Genomic DNA, 19,145 nt, shown 5'->3' with positions numbered 1-19,145 from the left:
TTGTAAACTAATTATCTCATTTTTTCCAATAGCAGTACTGCAGTGGCAAAATTCCTATATTCAATGTTTGCATATTTTAGCTTTTCTGAGTGCTGCTGTGCATATTTTTTATTCTGCATATACACTTCACAGTACCACTTCTCCTGTCCTGCATGCTGGGTGTAATTCTCAGTATCTGTATTATTCTGTATATATACATTACACAGTACCACGTCTCCTGTCCTGTATAGTGGGTGTAATTTTAAATGAAGATGAAGCTCCTGCAACAACGTCCTCGGAAAATGGTAAAATGAAAATTCTTTTTATTCAATTCATATTAAAAGCAGGTTCCAAAAATGTACAGAGGATCCTCATGCCAGCTATTATGCGTTTCGAAAAGATTCAAATATCCTTACTCATATGAATTTAATAAATGGAATTTTATTTTCACCATTTGACGAAGAACAATGTTGCTGGATCTTCATCTTCCCTGTTGTCGCATATGCCGGCCTTTATTCCGTGCACCCCTCTGGAGTGAGCTTCCAGATGTCGATATTGGTAGGGTGAGCTTAAGCAAACAAATTTATCTCACTGGGTGTAATTTTCAGTATCTTTATAATTTTGTATACATATACACTGCATAGTACCACTTCTCCTGTCCAGTATACTGGGTGTAATTCTCAAAATCTGTATTATTTTGTATGTATATGAAGCACCCTGGGATATGCTACCCCAGTGATCTGCAGGATCCTAAGGCTTTCTGGAACGCCCTATGCTGACAACCCACACCTCACACACAGGTAGGGGCACATTCCCTGAGACCTGGGCGCAGCATGTAGAGGGTTAACAGTGGTCAGATGTGAAAACCAATCCCTTAGCTGTTAGCCTGGGAAAGGGGTGTGGCTTGTGGGAAGCAACAGGTGTTGCTAGGCAGAGTTGGCAGAGAGGAAAAACAACAGTTGAAAGGAGCCAGAGAGTGAGAGGGGTGTGAGGATTGTGAGGAGATCCCCAAAAGGCGACTAGGAGGTAGTAGCCTGAGGGTAGAAAGATCCCAGGCACTACGCAGGAGGGGGTACTGGACCCAAGAGTAGACGACAGCTCCAGGCGGTCTGCTGATCCAGCCGTGTGTGGTGACTTCCAGGGTACCACACCACCCATAGGCTTAGGGACACCGCCTCATATATAGGACCCGGGAGAGGGCACAGAGAAATAGCCTACCCCACAAGGGACCGCGAGGCCTGTCATACTGGGCCCGGAAAGACAAAGGAGCGGAGCGTCGCAGGTCACCAACAGCTTCAGGCAAGGGGACCATCAGCTCTGCATGTGCACGGAGGGCTCAACTGGGACTCACGTCAGCACCGGGACAAAGGAAAGTCGGTTAACCAGCCGTACCAAACTGCACTTGCAACATCCAGTGAGTAAATTACCAGTTAATCTGCAAGAACTGTGTTATGTCTATTACTGGCGAATCACAAGGCGCAGCACACCTACATGGGACTTAAGCCCCTACTGGCGGAGGGTGAAAACACACTTGCTGCTATACCATCTGTCCCTAAAACCACAGCAGCGGCAGGACATCTTATTACCACAACCCACCAGTGGCGTCACAAGTGACATACAAAATAACCCTGTTACCAAGCGGCCCCAGGTAACGGAACTGGGCACGGCCACCTGTGACGGTGATCCCCATTATCCACCACCCGGAACCGAGTATCCCAAGGGCCTGGGGTGTGGCAGCGCTCTGCAAATTGGCGTCACGAACAGGATGCAAACTAGGCCCAGCAACCCTGGGTGCAGTGTGCCTTAAACCGTTTAAAATTGTATATAGACTTTTGTCGCCATTTTGCCTCAGTAAAAACTACTGCGCCATCACTCTGGCTGTAAAAGAGAGCAAAGTTTGAAAAAGTGCGCAGGAAAACCTGGCTCCGCCCCCCCCTCAGGGAATCTGCAGAGAAGCCAAACACCGAGCAGTAGCCTGAATTCAGGAGCTCCTGAGCCGCTCGAGATCCCCATAGAGAAGGTTGCTGAAATTAACCAAGGGGGACTAAAATGGAAGCGCAAGAGAACGGAGACGCTGCCAGACCGAGTCGGAGCTCAGATGCTGTGGCGGTGGCACCGATCATGCCGCTCATGCTACTCAACCTCCCAGGCGCGACCTGGATGCCCCAGTACAATGGCAAATCGGATACCTTAGCCGGGTTTAAAAAGAAAATAACTACTTCAATGGACATGTATCCCTTAACTGGCAAGCAAAGGGCGTCCATTATACTGGGTCAGCTTAAAGGGGCAGCGGAGCTAGAAGCAGAAACTTGGTCAGATGCTGAACGCGAGTCAGTAACCACCATCTTTGACAAATTGAAACTTGCATTTGAGACCCGCACTGAGGCGGAACTGCGGATGGAGTTCTACAACTGCAGGCAGAAACCACAGGATAACATCAGGGACTATGCCCTGAGACTCCAAGCAGCAATAAGGACATTAAAACATGTCGATCTTCTCAGTGCCAGAGAGGAAAACCGGATGCTAACGGAGCAGTCATCAGCAGTCTGTTGTCATCAGAGGACCGCAAGCAACAGCGCCTGTGGTCCCTTGAACATGCTGATGCGGACTTTGCAACTCTAAAAGATCGCGCTATCAAGGCGTTGCAGCCCCCGGCAACCTCAGACTCTACCCTGACGGTGCTACCTGCCAGTGTCCCTTCCTTGGAAGTGGAATCTGCTTCCTCTTTTCCAGCAAAGGCCAATAGGCAGGTTGCGACCCCTAGTGCACCAGAGGACCTGCGTTACCAAGTGCAGCGACTCAGCGAGGATGTAGCAAAGATCCTCAAAGCCATGCAGCTTGGTCCAGAGCCCAAGCCACCTGACCGTATACTGCTTGCTGACTGCCCTGAGGACGTCCCGTGGATGAGGAACCGGAGGAGTCCCCCACTGTGAGGAAGACTCACCGATCGCTATTGTTCTTCAGGACAACCCATCTGCCGGCATTGCAGTAAAACAGGCCATCTTGCAAGAAGGTGTCCTTTAAATATGAAACCTCTGGGGCCAAGGGCCAATCCCCAGGTGTAAGTCGACAAGGCCCAATGGAATGGCGTGACCGGTATGTGGGAGGACGTCTGATTCTGTCCATTACCTTGGACGGGATCCCCACTTCTGCACTGTTGGACACCGGTTCACAGGTAACCACCATTCCCTATGAGTTGTACTGCCGATTCTGGTGTGATGAAGAACTCACCCGACCTGATCCAAGCCTTACCATATATGCTGTAAATGGGTTACCGGTAAAGCAGATAGGATTTAAAGAAGTAGCCATAAAGGTGGGGAGGGTGGAGCTTAGGGGTCAGGGATTGATTGTTGTTAAAACTGATGCAAATGATAGAAATCCCCATGTGATCCTAGGTACCAATGTCATCGAAAATTGTTTGGGAGAAGTATTGTTCTTGCTCCAACAGATTGCCAAGACTGCCGATGCCAGGCAGCAGAGGGTCCTGCAGAAGGAGATTAAAGCCCTCTTGCTAAAACAACAAGTAAACCAGTCTGGTGGAGAACTGGGAAGTGTGCGGGTAATGGATTCTAACCCCATTGTATTACCTCCAAGAAGTGAAATGATGGTGTGGTGTCGGGCATCCATAGGTCCTAGAGGGCGAGATTACCAGGCAGTGGTAGAGCCCGTGTACTCAGGGGACTGGTCAACAATCCTGACAGCCAGGGGGGTAGTCAATGTACACAAAGGGAGAGTTTCTGTACGTATATTAAATTGTGGGGACGAGGAAGCCAAATTGCCCAGGTACGCTACCATTGGTAAATTGTTTACCGTCACTGAAAATGCCATTCAAGCAGCAGAACCACTTGCCCCAACAGACCTGGCAGATGAGCAATTAGCAAACTGGTGCCAGGAACTCCATGTTGGTACGGACTCTACGCCTTCTTATCAGAAGCAAGGAGTATACCGGGTAATGCAGGAATATGAACCAGTCTTCAGTAAGCATCCATTGGATTTTGGGAGAATTAAAGGGGTACAACACCATATCGCCACTGGGAACCATCCTCCCATCAGAGAGCGATACAGACCTGTTCCACCAAAACACTATCAGAGGGCCAAAGAAAAGCTACATGACATGAAGGAGGCTGGGGTTATCCGAGATAGTTGTAGCCCTTGGGCAGCTCCACTAGTCTTAGTGAGAAAAAAAAGATGGCACCATGCGGATGTGTGTAGATTACAGGCAGATAAATCACATTACACATAAGGATGCTTACCCATTACCCCGCATAGAAGAGTCACTAGCTGCACTCAAGACTGCTAACTACTTTTCCACCTTGGACCTTACTAGTGGGAATTGGCAGGTCTCTGTAGCAGAGGAAGACTGGGAGAAGACTGCGTTTGCCACCCCGATGGGTCTGTGCGAGTTCAACAGTATGCTGTTTGGACTCTGTAACGCACCTGGAACCTTCCAGCGCCTGATGGACTGTTGTCTGGGGCATCTAAACTTTGAAACTGTACTACTCTATTTAGATGACGTCATTGTGTTCTCCAAGTCCTACGAAGACCATCTGGAACATCTGGCAGCGGTGTTTGAAGCACTATCCAAGTACGGCATGAAGCTGAAACCATCCAAGTGCCATCTCCTTAAACCCAAGGTTCAGTATCTGGGACACGTAGTCAGCGCTGAGGGAGTCGCGCCAGATCCAATATAACAGTCAGCAAGAGCTGGCTAAGACCAACTACTATCAAAGAGGTACGTCCATTCCTGGGCCTGGTAGGATACTACCGAAGATTCATCAAAGGTTACACTGGCTGCCCCCTTGCAAGACCTCCTGGTTGGTCAACCCAAGAAAGGCAAGAAGTCTGATCCTCCATTCGAATGGGGCGAAAAAGAAGAAAGTTCCTTCAAACAAATGAAGTGGGCTCTGACGGGGGAAGAAATTCTTGCTTATCCAGACTACAACTTACCCTTTGTGCTGTACACAGACGCCAGCAACGTGGGATTAGGAGCAGTGTTGTCACAGGTCCAGAATGGGAGAGAGCGAGTAATTTCCTACGCTAGCAGGAAGCTTCGGCCTACTGAGAGAAATCCGGAAAATTACAGCTCTTTCAAGTTGGAGTTGCTGGCCATGGTCTGGGCGATCACTGAGAGGTTTAAGCACTATCTAGCAGCCACTAAGTTCACAGTGTTCACTGACAACAATCCTCTTACCCATCTAGACAAAGCAAAGTTGGGTGCATTAGAACAACGCTGGGCAGCTCGGTTATCCAACTATGACTTTACCATCAAATACAGAGCTGGACATAACAACAAAAATGCAGATGCGCTGTCAAGAATGCCCCATTTGCAAGAAGAGGGAGAAGACATAGATGAGCTAGAAGAGATAGAGTTACCTGCATTCCATCGCAAGAGAACATGCCAATGTCAACAAACTGGTTCTAGACCAAAAGAGGCAACCTTGAAACCCTTATCACATTTTAGTTGGAAAGAGACACAGGACAGTGATCCCGCTGTCAGCTTAATCAAGAGACTGGTAAGCCAAACTCATTTTCGTCTAGCACCAGAGGCTCCAAAAGAAGCACAACATCTGTGGAAGAACAGAAATAAGTTGTTTATCCACCGGGGAACACTTTGTAGACGATTCATCAATCCAAAAACTCACGAGATGAGGTGGCAAGTGATAATACCAAAAAGAGACGTCCCAATAGTGTTAGAAGCATACCACAATGACGCCGGACACTTCGGTTGGAAGAAACTTGAGATATTACTCCGTGAAAGATTCTACTGGGTTGGAATGAGATCTTCTATCAAAAACTGGTGTAGAAATTGTGGTCCATGTGCTTTAAGAAGAAAAGACAGAGATAGTCAAAGAGCACCACTGCAGCCTATTGTTACCAAACAACCTCTAGAACTAGTCGCCTTAGACCATGTGAAGTTAACACCGAGTACCAAAGGTTATACTTATGCCCTTACCATTGTAGACCACTATTCAAGATTCCTTGTAGTAGTACCAGTCAAGGACCTAACAGCACAAACAGCAGCAAAAGCGTTTCAAGCCTACTTTTGTAGACCTCATGGTTATCCAGAGCAAGTAATTGCAGATCAAGGACCAGCATTTGAAGCAGAAGTTTTTCAAGTGTTCTGTAATATGTATGGTTGTAAAAAGATTCATACAACATCCTTTCACCCTCAAGGAAATGGAATGTGTGAGAAAATGAATCAGATCGTCATTGATATGCTAAAGACCCTACCACTGGAAGATAGGAACAAATGGCCAGAAAAATTGCCTGACCTAGTGGATATGTATAACAACATCCCCGTAGGGTCTACAAACTTCACCCCAGCTTATCTTATGCGAGCAAGACCAGGATGATTACCCATCGACTTAGACCTGGGAGTCCTAAACCCTGAAGACCATCCGCAAAGTGATTGGAATACAGCTCGTCAAGCTCAATACAAGAAGGTTCAAGAATGTGTTGAAAGGAATTTAGACCAAAGTAGGGAAAAACAAGAAAGAGATTACAACAAAAACGCAAAAGCTGTAGCATTGACACCTGCAGAAAGGGTACTAAAAAGAAAAAGAAGACTTCACAAACTTGATGATCAATGGGAAGAAGAACCTTACATTGTCCAAACATCTAACTTTGACAACAAAAAAGTCTGTATTATTAGCAAAGATGAAGGAAAAACATCAACAGCTGTTTCTAGAGACCATTTAAAGAAATGCCCAGAACAGTTAGCACCAAAAGAAAGTACAGAAAGAATTGTAAATCTACCTCAATCTGAGCCAAAGAAGAAAATGATCCATACTGTATTAGGAGATTTCCCAGAAAATTGGCCGCAATACAATGGAGCCATAGTCATACCTTGTATCACCTTTCCACAAGTACCAGAAGAACCTGTACCAAGACAAGAAGAACTTCTACCAGTACAAGAACCAGAAGAAATCTCAGGGGAAGTTGAACCAGAACGTTCTGCAAACATTGACCTTGTCAATCCTACAGTAAGGGTAAGAACACGTAGATACTTATCAAGTCAACCTACCATACCAAGTGTAGTACAAAAACACAAACAACATTGACACACCAGAGTTGCGTAGGTCAAACAGAAGCAACATTGGTCATCCCCCATCCAGACTAGGAGAGTGGGAATACTACTAAAGATGGTCATTAAATACATATTAACTGTATGTAAAATGTAAATAATGTATATTAAGCATGTTGACTAGAGATGAGCGAACCGGTCCCGGTTCGGCTCGAGGCGGTTCGCCGAACGGGGGGTCTGGCTCGAGTTCGGCTCGTCGAACGTTCGACGAACCGAACTCGAGCCCATAGGAAACAATGGCAGGCAATCACAAACACAGTAAAACACCTAGAAAACACCCTGAAAGGTGTCCAAAAGGTGACAAACAACTCACAACATAACACAAACACATGGGAAAGTGACAAGGACATATACTCATGTGAAAACAAAACAGCTGGACAAGGAAAAAGAGGGAGACACACAGATATATGAGTATATGCAAAGAAACATCGATTCCATTATTGTGCAACTTGAGCCCTGCTCATTTTAGGCTTCCAATCTGGATAAATTGCCTGAGCTCGCCACGTACGCCTTGAGGATCTTGTCGTGTCCTGCAGCCAGCGTTCTCTCGGAACCTGTCTTCAGTGCTGCTGGGGGTCTGCTGGCAGATAAGCACACGTGTCTGTCCACTGACAATGTGGACCTGGCTCTCAGAGGACTTTTCTTCCCCTGGGTCAGCCAGGGGAGGCGAAAGGCACGCGTATTTTTGAGAGTGCTTCATGCAAAGCATCTTTTTCTTTGTCAAAAGGGGGGCTCAACCGATGCCAGTCAAGTGGGGTGTGTGTGGCCCAGTTAGTGGCAACGAGGGAGACTGTGGTTGGAGTCCCCTCGCTGTGTCTCTAAAAGAACCAAGATGAACAAGTCATGGCTCTCAGAGGACTTTTCTTCCCCTGGGTCAGCCAGGGGACGGGAAAGGCACGCGTATTTTTGAGAGTGCTTCATGCAAAGCATCTTTTTCTTTTTCAAAAGGGGGCTCAACCGATGCCAGTCAAGTGGGGTGTGTGTGGCCCAGTTAGTGGCAACGAGGGAGACTGTGGTTGGAGTCCCCTCGCTGTGTCTCTAAAAGAACCAAGATGAACAAGTCATGGCTCTCAGAGGACTTTTCTTCCCCTGGGTCAGCCAGGGGACGGGAAAGGCACGCGTATTTTTGAGAGTGCTTCATGCAAAGCATCTTTTTCTTTGTCAAAAGGGGGGGTCAACCGATGCCAGTCAAGTGGGGTGTGTGTGGCCCAGTTAGTGGCAACGAGGGAGACTGTGGTTGGAGTCCCCTCGCTGTGTCTCTAAAAGAACCAAGATGAACAAGTCATGGCTCTCAGAGGACTTTTCTTCCCCTGGGTCAGCCAGGGGACGGGAAAGGCACGCGTATTTTTGAGAGTGCTTCATGCAAAGCATCTTTTTCTTTTTCAAAAGGGTGCTCAACCGATGCCAGTCAAGTGGGGTGTGTGTGGCCCAGTTAGTGGCAACGAGGGAGACTGTGGTTGGAGTCCCCTCGCTGTGTCTCTAAAAGAACCAAGATGAACAAGTCATGGCTCTCAGAGGACTTTTCTTCCCCTGGGTCAGCCAGGGGACGGGAAAGGCACGCGTATTTTTGAGAGTGCTTCATGCAAAGCATCTTTTTCTTTTTCAAAAGGGGGCTCAACCGATGCCAGTCAAGTGGGGTGTGTGTGGCCCAGTTAGTGGCAACGAGGGAGACTGTGGTTGGAGTCCCCTCGCTGTGTCTCTAAAAGAACCAAGATGAACAAGTCATGGCTCTCAGAGGACTTTTCTTCCCCTGGGTCAGCCAGGGGACGGGAAAGGCACGCGTATTTTTGAGAGTGCTTCATGCAAAGCATCTTTTTCTTTGTCAAAAGGGGGGCTCAACCGATGCCAGTCAAGTGGGGTGTGTGTGGCCCAGTTAGTGGCAACGAGGGAGACTGTGGTTGGAGTCCCCTCGCTGTGTCTCTAAAAGAACCAAGATGAACAAGTCATGGCTCTCAGAGGACTTTTCTTCCCCTGGGTCAGCCAGGGGACGGGAAAGGCACGCGTATTTTTGAGAGTGCTTCATGCAAAGCATCTTTTTCTTTGTCAAAAGGGGGGCTCAACCGATGCCAGTCAAGTGGGGTGTGTGTGGCCCAGTTAGTGGCAACGAGGGAGACTGTGGTTGGAGTCCCCTCGCTGTGTCTCTAAAAGAACCAAGATGAACAAGTCATGGCTCTCAGAGGACTTTTCTTCCCCTGGGTCAGCCAGGGGACGGGAAAGGCACGCGTATTTTTGAGAGTGCTTCATGCAAAGCATCTTTTTCTTTTTCAAAAGGGGGCTCAACCGATGCCAGTCAAGTGGGGTGTGTGTGGCCCAGTTAGTGGCAACGAGGGAGACTGTGGTTGGAGTCCCCTCGCTGTGTCTCTAAAAGAACCAAGATGAACAAGTCATGGCTCTCAGAGGACTTTTCTTCCCCTGGGTCAGCCAGGGGACGGGAAAGGCACGCGTATTTTTGAGAGTGCTTCATGCAAAGCATCTTTTTCTTTGTCAAAAGGGGGGGTCAACCGATGCCAGTCAAGTGGGGTGTGTGTGGCCCAGTTAGTGGCAACGAGGGAGACTGTGGTTGGAGTCCCCTCGCTGTGTCTCTAAAAGAACCAAGATGAACAAGTCATGGCTCTCAGAGGACTTTTCTTCCCCTGGGTCAGCCAGGGGACGGGAAAGGCACGCGTATTTTTGAGAGTGCTTCATGCAAAGCATCTTTTTCTTTTTCAAAAGGGTGCTCAACCGATGCCAGTCAAGTGGGGTGTGTGTGGCCCAGTTAGTGGCAACGAGGGAGACTGTGGTTGGAGTCCCCTCGCTGTGTCTCTAAAAGAACCAAGATGAACAAGTCATGGCTCTCAGAGGACTTTTCTTCCCCTGGGTCAGCCAGGGGACGGGAAAGGCACGCGTATTTTTGAGAGTGCTTCATGCAAAGCATCTTTTTCTTTTTCAAAAGGGTGCTCAACCGATGCCAGTCAAGTGGGGTGTGTGTGGCCCAGTTAGTGGCAACGAGGGAGACTGTGGTTGGAGTCCCCTCGCTGTGTCTCTAAAAGAACCAAGATGAACAAGTCATGGCTCTCAGAGGACTTTTCTTCCCCTGGGTCAGCCAGGGGACGGGAAAGGCACGCGTATTTTTGAGAGTGCTTCATGCAAAGCATCTTTTTCTTTTTCAAAAGGGGGCTCAACCGATGCCAGTCAAGTGGGGTGTGTGTGGCCCAGTTAGTGGCAACGAGGGAGACTGTGGTTGGAGTCCCCTCGCTGTGTCTCTAAAAGAACCAAGATGAACAAGTCATGGCTCTCAGAGGACTTTTCTTCCCCTGGGTCAGCCAGGGGACGGGAAAGGCACGCGTATTTTTGAGAGTGCTTCATGCAAAGCATCTTTTTCTTTGTCAAAAGGGGGGCTCAACCGATGCCAGTCAAGTGGGGTGTGTGTGGCCCAGTTAGTGGCAACGAGGGAGACTGTGGTTGGAGTCCCCTCGCTGTGTCTCTAAAAGAACCAAGATGAACAAGTCATGGCTCTCAGAGGACTTTTCTTCCCCTGGGTCAGCCAGGGGACGGGAAAGGCACGCGTATTTTTGAGAGTGCTTCATGCAAAGCATCTTTTTCTTTTTCAAAAGGGTGCTCAACCGATGCCAGTCAAGTGGGGTGTGTGTGGCCCAGTTAGTGGCAACGAGGGAGACTGTGGTTGGAGTCCCCTCGCTGTGTCTCTAAAAGAACCAAGATGAACAAGTCATGGCTCTCAGAGGACTTTTCTTCCCCTGGGTCAGCCAGGGGACGGGAAAGGCACGCGTATTTTTGAGAGTGCTTCATGCAAAGCATCTTTTTCTTTTTCAAAAGGGGGCTCAACCGATGCCAGTCAAGTGGGGTGTGTGTGGCCCAGTTAGTGGCAACGAGGGAGACTGTGGTTGGAGTCCCCTCGCTGTGTCTCTAAAAGAACCAAGATGAACAAGTCATGGCTCTCAGAGGACTTTTCTTCCCCTGGGTCAGCCAGGGGACGGGAAAGGCACGCGTATTTTTGAGAGTGCTTCATGCAAAGCATCTTTTTCTTTGTCAAAAGGGGGGCTCAACCGATGCCAGTCAAGTGGGGTGTGTGTGGCCCAGTTAGTGGCAACGAGGGAGACTGTGGTTGGAGTCCCCTCGCTGTGTCTCTAAAAGAACCAAGATGAACAAGTCATGGCTCTCAGAGGACTTTTCTTCCCCTGGGTCAGCCAGGGGACGGGAAAGGCACGCGTATTTTTGAGAGTGCTTCATGCAAAGCATCTTTTTCTTTTTCAAAAGGGTGCTCAACCGATGCCAGTCAAGTGGGGTGTGTGTGGCCCAGTTAGTGGCAACGAGGGAGACTGTGGTTGGAGTCCCCTCGCTGTGTCTCTAAAAGAACCAAGATGAACAAGTCATGGCTCTCAGAGGACTTTTCTTCCCCTGGGTCAGCCAGGGGACGGGAAAGGCACGCGTATTTTTGAGAGTGCTTCATGCAAAGCATCTTTTTCTTTTTCAAAAGGGGGCTCAACCGATGCCAGTCAAGTGGGGTGTGTGTGGCCCAGTTAGTGGCAACGAGGGAGACTGTGGTTGGAGTCCCCTCGCTGTGTCTCTAAAAGAACAAAGATGAACAAGTCATGGCTCTCAGAGGACTTTTCTTCCCCTGGGTCAGCCAGGGGACGGGAAAGGCACGCGTATTTTTGAGAGTGCTTCATGCAAAGCATCTTTTTCTTTGTCAAAAGGGGGGGTCAACCGATGCCAGTCAAGTGGGGTGTGTGTGGCCCAGTTAGTGGCAACGAGGGAGACTGTGGTTGGAGTCCCCTCGCTGTGTTTTACATGCTTTTAGAAGGGCATGAAATGGCTTGGAGGTTGACTTTCATCATATGCAAACTGTTGGCTACCAAAATGCTGCCTTTCCAACAACTGTGGTTATAGGCAATGAGGAACATACTGATGAAGATGAGACGCAGATACCCGATTGGGATGACAACTTAAATATTCGGTCAGGGCAAGAAGAAACTCGGTCTGAGGGGTAGGGGAGTGCAAACACAACAATTGATGATTAAGTTCTAGATCACACCTACTGTCAACCCACAGTCAGACACTCGAGGAGGTCAACAGAGGCGGTGGAGGAGGATGCAACCGACGTCGAAGTAACCTGGCGCCTTCCTGGACACAGTCGGAGCACTGGTAGCACGTCTACAACTGCATCCTCAGCCACCACTCTGCCTCTGAGCATTATTCGGGGTGGATCAACAGGTCGCATGGCCTCTAAGCCTTGCCTAGCCAGGTCCTTTTTTGACATAGAAAAAGATCGCCCAAATTATGTGATCTGTAAAATTTGTCATGGTTCTCTTAGTAGAGGTCAAAACCTCAGCAGTTTGACAACTTCTTCCATGAATCGTCACATGAATAAATATCATATGGCCCGATGGGAAGCTCACCGTGCTGCAATGCGGCCTAGCGGAGCGAACCATCCACCGCCTGCCCCTTCCAGTGCATCCGCGCGCTCGTCATCTTCTAGGACTGTGGGGACAGCTGTCACACCTGTTTTTCCACCCACAACTTCCACCACTGTAACCGCAACAGGCAGTTTGCTTGGTAGGTCGTCAGTTGGTTTGGAAGGGGAAACAAGTGAGTGTGTACAGCTCTCTCAGACATCGATAGCACCAACTTTGGATGAAGGCAACATCATGTCTCCGCCTGCACTTTCCTCACAAAGCTGCATTTTTCCAGGGACACCCGACTCAACACCGTCTACACACAGCAGCCAGATCTCTGTCCCTCAGATGTGGTCAAATAAAAGGCCACTTCCTGCGACCCATGACAAAGCGAAGAGGTTGACTCTATCCCTCTGTAAGCTGTTGACTACAGAAATGCTGCCTTTCCGCCTAGTGGACACACAGGATTTTAGAGACCTTATGTCTGTCGCTGTGCCCCAGTACCAGATGCCTAGTCGCCACTACTTCTCTAAGAAAGGTGTGCCCGCGCTACACCAGCATGTCGCACACAACATCACCGCTTCCTTGAGAAACTCTGTGTGTGAACGGGTGCATTTCACCACCGATACTTGGACCAGTAAGCATGGACAGGGACGTTACATGTCGCTGACTGGCCACTGGGTAACTATGGTGATAGATGGTGAAGGGTCTGCTGCACAAGTCTTGCCGTCCCCACGACTTGTGTGTCAATCCTCTGTCTGTCCAAGTTCCGCCACTGCTTCTGCATCCTCCACCTCATCTGGGTCCTCCACCTCCGCCCCAAGCCTGCCTGGTCAGGCCACCAGCGTTCTCACTGCGCAGAAGGAATCACGCACCCCTCATTACTATGCTGGTAGCAGAGCGCAACGGCATCAGGCGGTCTTTAGCTTGACATGTCTTTGAAATAGGAGTCACACAGCGACTGAGTTGTGGGCAGCTCTGGAGACTGATTTTGATAAATGGTTGTCTCCACTCAACCTGCAGCCTGGTAAGGCCGTGTGCGACAATGCTGCAAACCTGGGTGCGGCCCTTCGCCTGGGCAAGGTGACACACGTGCCTTGTATGGCTCACGTGTTTAACCTTGTTGTCCAGCAATTTTTAACACACTATCCCGGCCTAGATGGCCTTCTGACCAGGGCACGGAAACTGTCTGCAGTGCTCACTTCCGCCGTTCAACCGCCGCACCTGAGCGACTTGCATCGCTCCAGAAGTCTTTCGGCCTGCCGGTTCATCGCCTGAAATGCGATGTGGCGACACGCTGGAATTCAACTCTCCACATGTTACAGCGACTGTGGCAGCACCGGCGAGCCCTGGTGCAATACGTCATGATGTATAGCCTGGGCCAACGAGATGCAGAAGTGGGGCAGATCACCCTGATGGAGTGATCTCAGATCAAGGACCTATGCACCCTTCTGCACAGTTTCGACATGGCGACGAATATGTTTAGCGCTGACAATGCCATTATCAGCATGACGATTACAGTCATTTACATGCTGGAGCACACGCTAAACACTATTCGTAGTCAGGGGGTGGGACAACAGGAAGGGGAGGAACTACAGGAGGATTCATATGCGCAAGACACAACAACATCACCAAGGTCCAGACGTTCATCATCACCAACGCGGCAGGCATGGGACCATGGGGGACAGGGATCAACAAGGGCGCATGGTAGCAGGTGAGATGTTGAGGAAGGTGCAGGAGGACATGAAGATATGGAGGACGAACTGTCCATGGACATGGAAGACTCAGCAGATGAGGGGGACCTTGGTCAAATTTCAGTTGAAAGAGGTTGGGGGGAGATGACAGAGGAAGAAAGAACGGTTAGCACCTCTATGCCACAAACACAGCGTGGACTTGGTGCGCATGGCTGCGCAAGACACATGAGTGCCTTCTTGTTGCACTACCTCCAACATGACCCTCGTATTGTCAAAATTAGAAGTGATGATGACTACTGGCTTGCCACACTATTAGATCCCCGGGACAAGTCCAAATTTTGTGACATAATTCCACCCATAGAAAGGGACGCACGTATGCAGGAGTATCAGCAGAAGCTGTTACTCGATCTTAGCTCGGCTTTTCCACCAAACAACCGTGCAGGTGAAGGGAGTGATTCTCCCAGTTGTAACTTGACAAACATGGGACGGCCTCGTCATCTTCAACAGTCTACCCGTACCAGTAGGACCGTATCTGGTGCTGGTAACAGCAATTTTATGGAATCTTTTCATAATTTTTTTAGACCCTCCTTTGCAAGGCCACCAGAGACAACAAGTCTGACACATAGTCAACGGATGGAGAGGATGATACAGGAGTATCTCCAAATGAACATCGATGCAATGACTTTGCAAATGGAGCCTTGCTCCTTTTGTGCTTCAAATCTAGAAAAATGTCAAGAGCTCTCCAGTTACGCCTCGAAGATTTTGTCGTGTCCAGCTGCCAGCGTTGTCTCTGAACGTGTCTTCAGTGCTGCTGGGTGTGTGCTGACAGATAAGCGCACGCGTCTGTCCAGTGACAATGTGGACAGACTGACGTTCATCAAAATGAACAAGTCATGGATCCAGAAGGAATTTACTACCCCTGTGTCATCCTGGGGAGAGTAAATGCTTGTGGATTTGGAATGTGCTTGATGCAAATCAAAACATCCTGTTTGCAACTAGGGCACAAGTGCTGCCACTGATAAGGTGTCTGTGTGGGGCCCAATTTTTGGAAAAAAAGGGAGACTCCGCTTGGAGTAACCCTTGCTTGCTGTGTTTTTTAAAAATGATACAAGATGAACAGATCTGAAGGCAAGATGAAGCCAACATCATGTCTCCGCCTGCACTTTTCTCACAAACCTGCATTTTTCCAGGGACACCCTACTCAACACCGTCTACAGACAGCAGCCAGATCTCTGTCCCTCAGATGTGGTCAAATAAAAGGCCACTTACTGCGACCCATGACAAAGCTAAGTGGTTGACTCTATCCCTCTGTAAGCTGTTGGCTACCGAAATGCTGCCTTTACGCGTAGTGGACACACAGGATTTTACAGACCTTATGTCTGTCGCTGTGCCCCAGTACCAGATGCCCAATCACCACTGCTTCTCCAAGAAAAGCATGCCCGCGCTACACCGGCATGTCGCACACAACATCACCACTTCCTTGAGAAAATCTGTGTGCGACAGGGTGCATTTCAACACAGATACTTGGACCAGTAAGCATAGACAGGGTCATTACATGTCACTGACTGGGCACTGGCAAACTATGGTGAGAGATGGAGAAGGGTCTGCTGTACAAGTCTTGCCGTCCCCACGAGTTGTTTCAATCCTTGTTCTGTATGTAGAAGTTAATACACTGCTTCTGCCTCTTCAACCTCGTGTGGGTCCTCTACCTTTGCGCAAACCCTGTGTGGTCAGGCCACCCTTCCTTGCAACTGCGCACAAGGACTACCACACACCTCCTTACTATGCTGGCAGCAGAGCTCAATGCCATCAGGCGGTCAAAGTTTTACTTTGAAATGTATGGGAAATGTGAGTCACACCGCTATTACAGAGAATAGTAGTCAGGCAGGGTCAAAACATTAATTGAGGAACAGGAACAGAATGGGACGGCCAGGACTTAATCAGAAAACAAGCAGAGGTGAAATGCGTATCGGCCAACAAGGTACATAAACAGCAAGCAGGAAAAGTAGTCAGGTAACAAGCACACAAAATCATAAAACTGAACTGGGGGTAAAATTAACCAGAGGTTCATAGCTATGTCTGGCAGTGGTCTGCAGACAGGATGGGCATAAAAAAGGGTGTGGTGTCTTCCCATTGGTTGTAGCTGAATGATGGTATTTCATCTGTGAGATACCCACCAGCTACATTCAGCCAGAGATTCTGCATCTGTCAAGGTAATGCAGCCCAGTGGGTGAGCATAACCTGCGTCCACCTGCGCCGCTGGCATCGACTACTCTCCCATCATCAGCACTATTCATGAAAGGAACACGTTGTCACCTGGCGACCGGAGTACAAATTGACGGAGCGGACTCCGTTGGTGACTTAACAGCCGTGTGCGGCAATGATGCAAACCTGGCTGCGGGCCATCCTCAGGGCAATGTGACACACGTGCCTTTTATGGCTCACGTGTTGATCCGAATTCTCCAGCAATTTTTAAAACACCATCACGGCCTACATGTCCTTGTGCAGCGGGCACGCTCGCTATGTGCTCACTTCCATCGTGCGCACACAGCAGCTCAACAACTTTCATCACTCCGGAAGTCTTAGGGTCTGGCAGTTAAACGCCGGAAATGCGATGTTCCGACACGCAGGAATTGGAATCTGCACATGTTGCAGCGTGTGTGGCAGCACCGCAGAGCCCTGCTGAAATACGGTAAGACATATAGCCTGGGATAAGTTGATCCAGAGGTGGTGCAGATCACGCTGCTGGAGTGGTGTCAGATCAAGGACCTATGCACCCTGCTACACAGTTTTGAAATGTCGACGAAGATGTTTAGCACTGGCAATGTCATTCTCAGCGTGACAATTCTGGTCATCTACATGATGGAGCACACTGTAATTATTATTCGGAGTCAGGTGTTGGGACAAGAGGAAGGGGAGGAAGTACAGGAGGAGTCATATGCGGAAGGGATAACAAGATCTACGAGGTCCAGATGGTCAGCGGCACCTATGCGGCAGTCATGGTGAGGGAGAGGGATTAACAAGGGCGCATAGTATCAGCAAAAAGTGTTGATGAAAGTGCAGGAGCCCATGAAGAAATGGAGGACGAACTGGCGATGGGCATGGAAGACTCAGCAGATGAGTGAGAGCTTGCTCACATTTCGGTTGTGCGAGGTTGTGGGTAGAGGGCAGAGGAAGGATGCACGATTCTCACCTCTCTGCCACCAACACACCAAGGACTTGGTCCTCCTGGATGCACAAGACACATGAGCGCCTTCTTGCTGCACTACCTACATGACCCTCGGATTGTATGAATTTGAAGTAATCCTGAATACTGGGTTGCCACACTGTTAGATCCCCGGTACAAGACAAAATTTGGCGAACTAATTCCTGCCATAGAAATAGACGCACGTATACAGGAGTATCTGCAGAATGTGGTACGCAATCTTAGATCTACTTTTCCACTAAACACCAGTGCTGCACAGAGTGAATCTCAACACTTTGTCATGGATAGGAGGAAATGGTCTTTTACTTGTCCACATCGGAGGGACCGAGGGATGGCTGCTGTGCTGAGATGGCGTTGAGTACGGTGTCCCTGCACAGTTGCACTTTTGGTCATATCCCAAAATGAGTTGAAAAAGGACAGATGCTGTTGGAAAGGGGAACAGGTGTGTTGGAAAGGGGAAAAAAATTTGGGTCCGTGGATTTGGTGGTTAAACAACTGTAACATTTGCTGAAGAAACAACATCTGTTACAGTGGGACTGGCAGATTTGGATAAAGTGGTATATAATCTGTGACCGCTATATAACAAAAATTAATAAGAAAAGAAAGAGAAAGGTATATATCACCTTCAGCAGTCAGTGTCCACCGTGCTCCCAGTTGGAAAAGGAGAGGTTGGCAACTTGAAGGTTTGGTGGAGGATACAGAGCTGTGTGGCTATGAAACTAATAGTAGCCTGAACCGAGTTAGACGCCATTCGGATCTGGAGACTGTGAGCCCTGTTAGCGTCACAGGGTCCACATGCCCACCCAGCCCAGGAACTCCCTGTTAACAACACAGGGGCCATTGAGTACGCTGACCGTGTGCGTAGGGGCCACACCTGTGGACAGCAGGCGCATCAGCAGCAGCAGGCCTGTTAATGCCACTGGGCTGCACAAGCAGGACTGTTAGGACAGGAGCTGGTCTTAACCGTTCTGCGTTACCAACTGTGGTGGTGGCCTGCATCCACCACCCTATCCCTGCCTACCTCTGGCCTAAAGCCGCAATGGGTTCAACACATGGAGGTGTGCTCTTTCGGAGCATAATAGAAGACTGCGCACCTCCTTGTTGGCTCCAGCCCCTTTTATAACCTGGGTCCGCCCCAAACCAGGGTGAACCACAATGCACCTCCTGGAGACAAAAGCAGAGTGACACGTCATGAGTGGCATAACTAGCGTCCTATTTGGAAACGCAACTTCAATGATGACCTCATGGCTGCCATGACCCAAACACCTCACCAGTCATCGTCTGACCATCAATAATGCGGTGACAAGTCATAGGTGTGGGCCTCTGCAAGCCATTTGGGAGGACACCTGATGCCCTGTGGTCTATATGGGACCCCCACATCAGGGCCAGGGCCAAAGAGTTCATTACCGGACCTAGTCTCTGATGCAGGAAGTGCCTGAGCATGCTCAGTAGCATGAAATACAGTCTCTGAAAAAAGACTATCAGCTTTAGCATGGTGTCTAGGCACAAAACAGGACTTAGACCCGGCACAGAATGCAAGCACCTGTGCAAAGAGGCTTTTCACACTTAGTGTGGGAGCATGCGCTGTATCCCGAAATGAAGACTTAGCGTCAGGAATGGCACAGTCAGGCTGAGCATACTCACTAGGCGAAACACTGTAATTATGCTGCAGCTGGGGTACATCGGCACACGCATGCGCACTAGCTGCCTCTCCACACTTAGACGTGGAGGGGAAATTTGTCTTGGAGATGCTGTCTATGAACAGAAGGAAAAGCTAAAGGAAGCCTGAC

Source organism: Anomaloglossus baeobatrachus, chromosome 2 (assembly GCF_048569485.1).
Source record: "Anomaloglossus baeobatrachus isolate aAnoBae1 chromosome 2, aAnoBae1.hap1, whole genome shotgun sequence".
Taxonomy (NCBI): Eukaryota; Metazoa; Chordata; class Amphibia; order Anura; family Aromobatidae; genus Anomaloglossus; species Anomaloglossus baeobatrachus.
Note: the sequence above shows the minus strand (reverse complement) of the source record.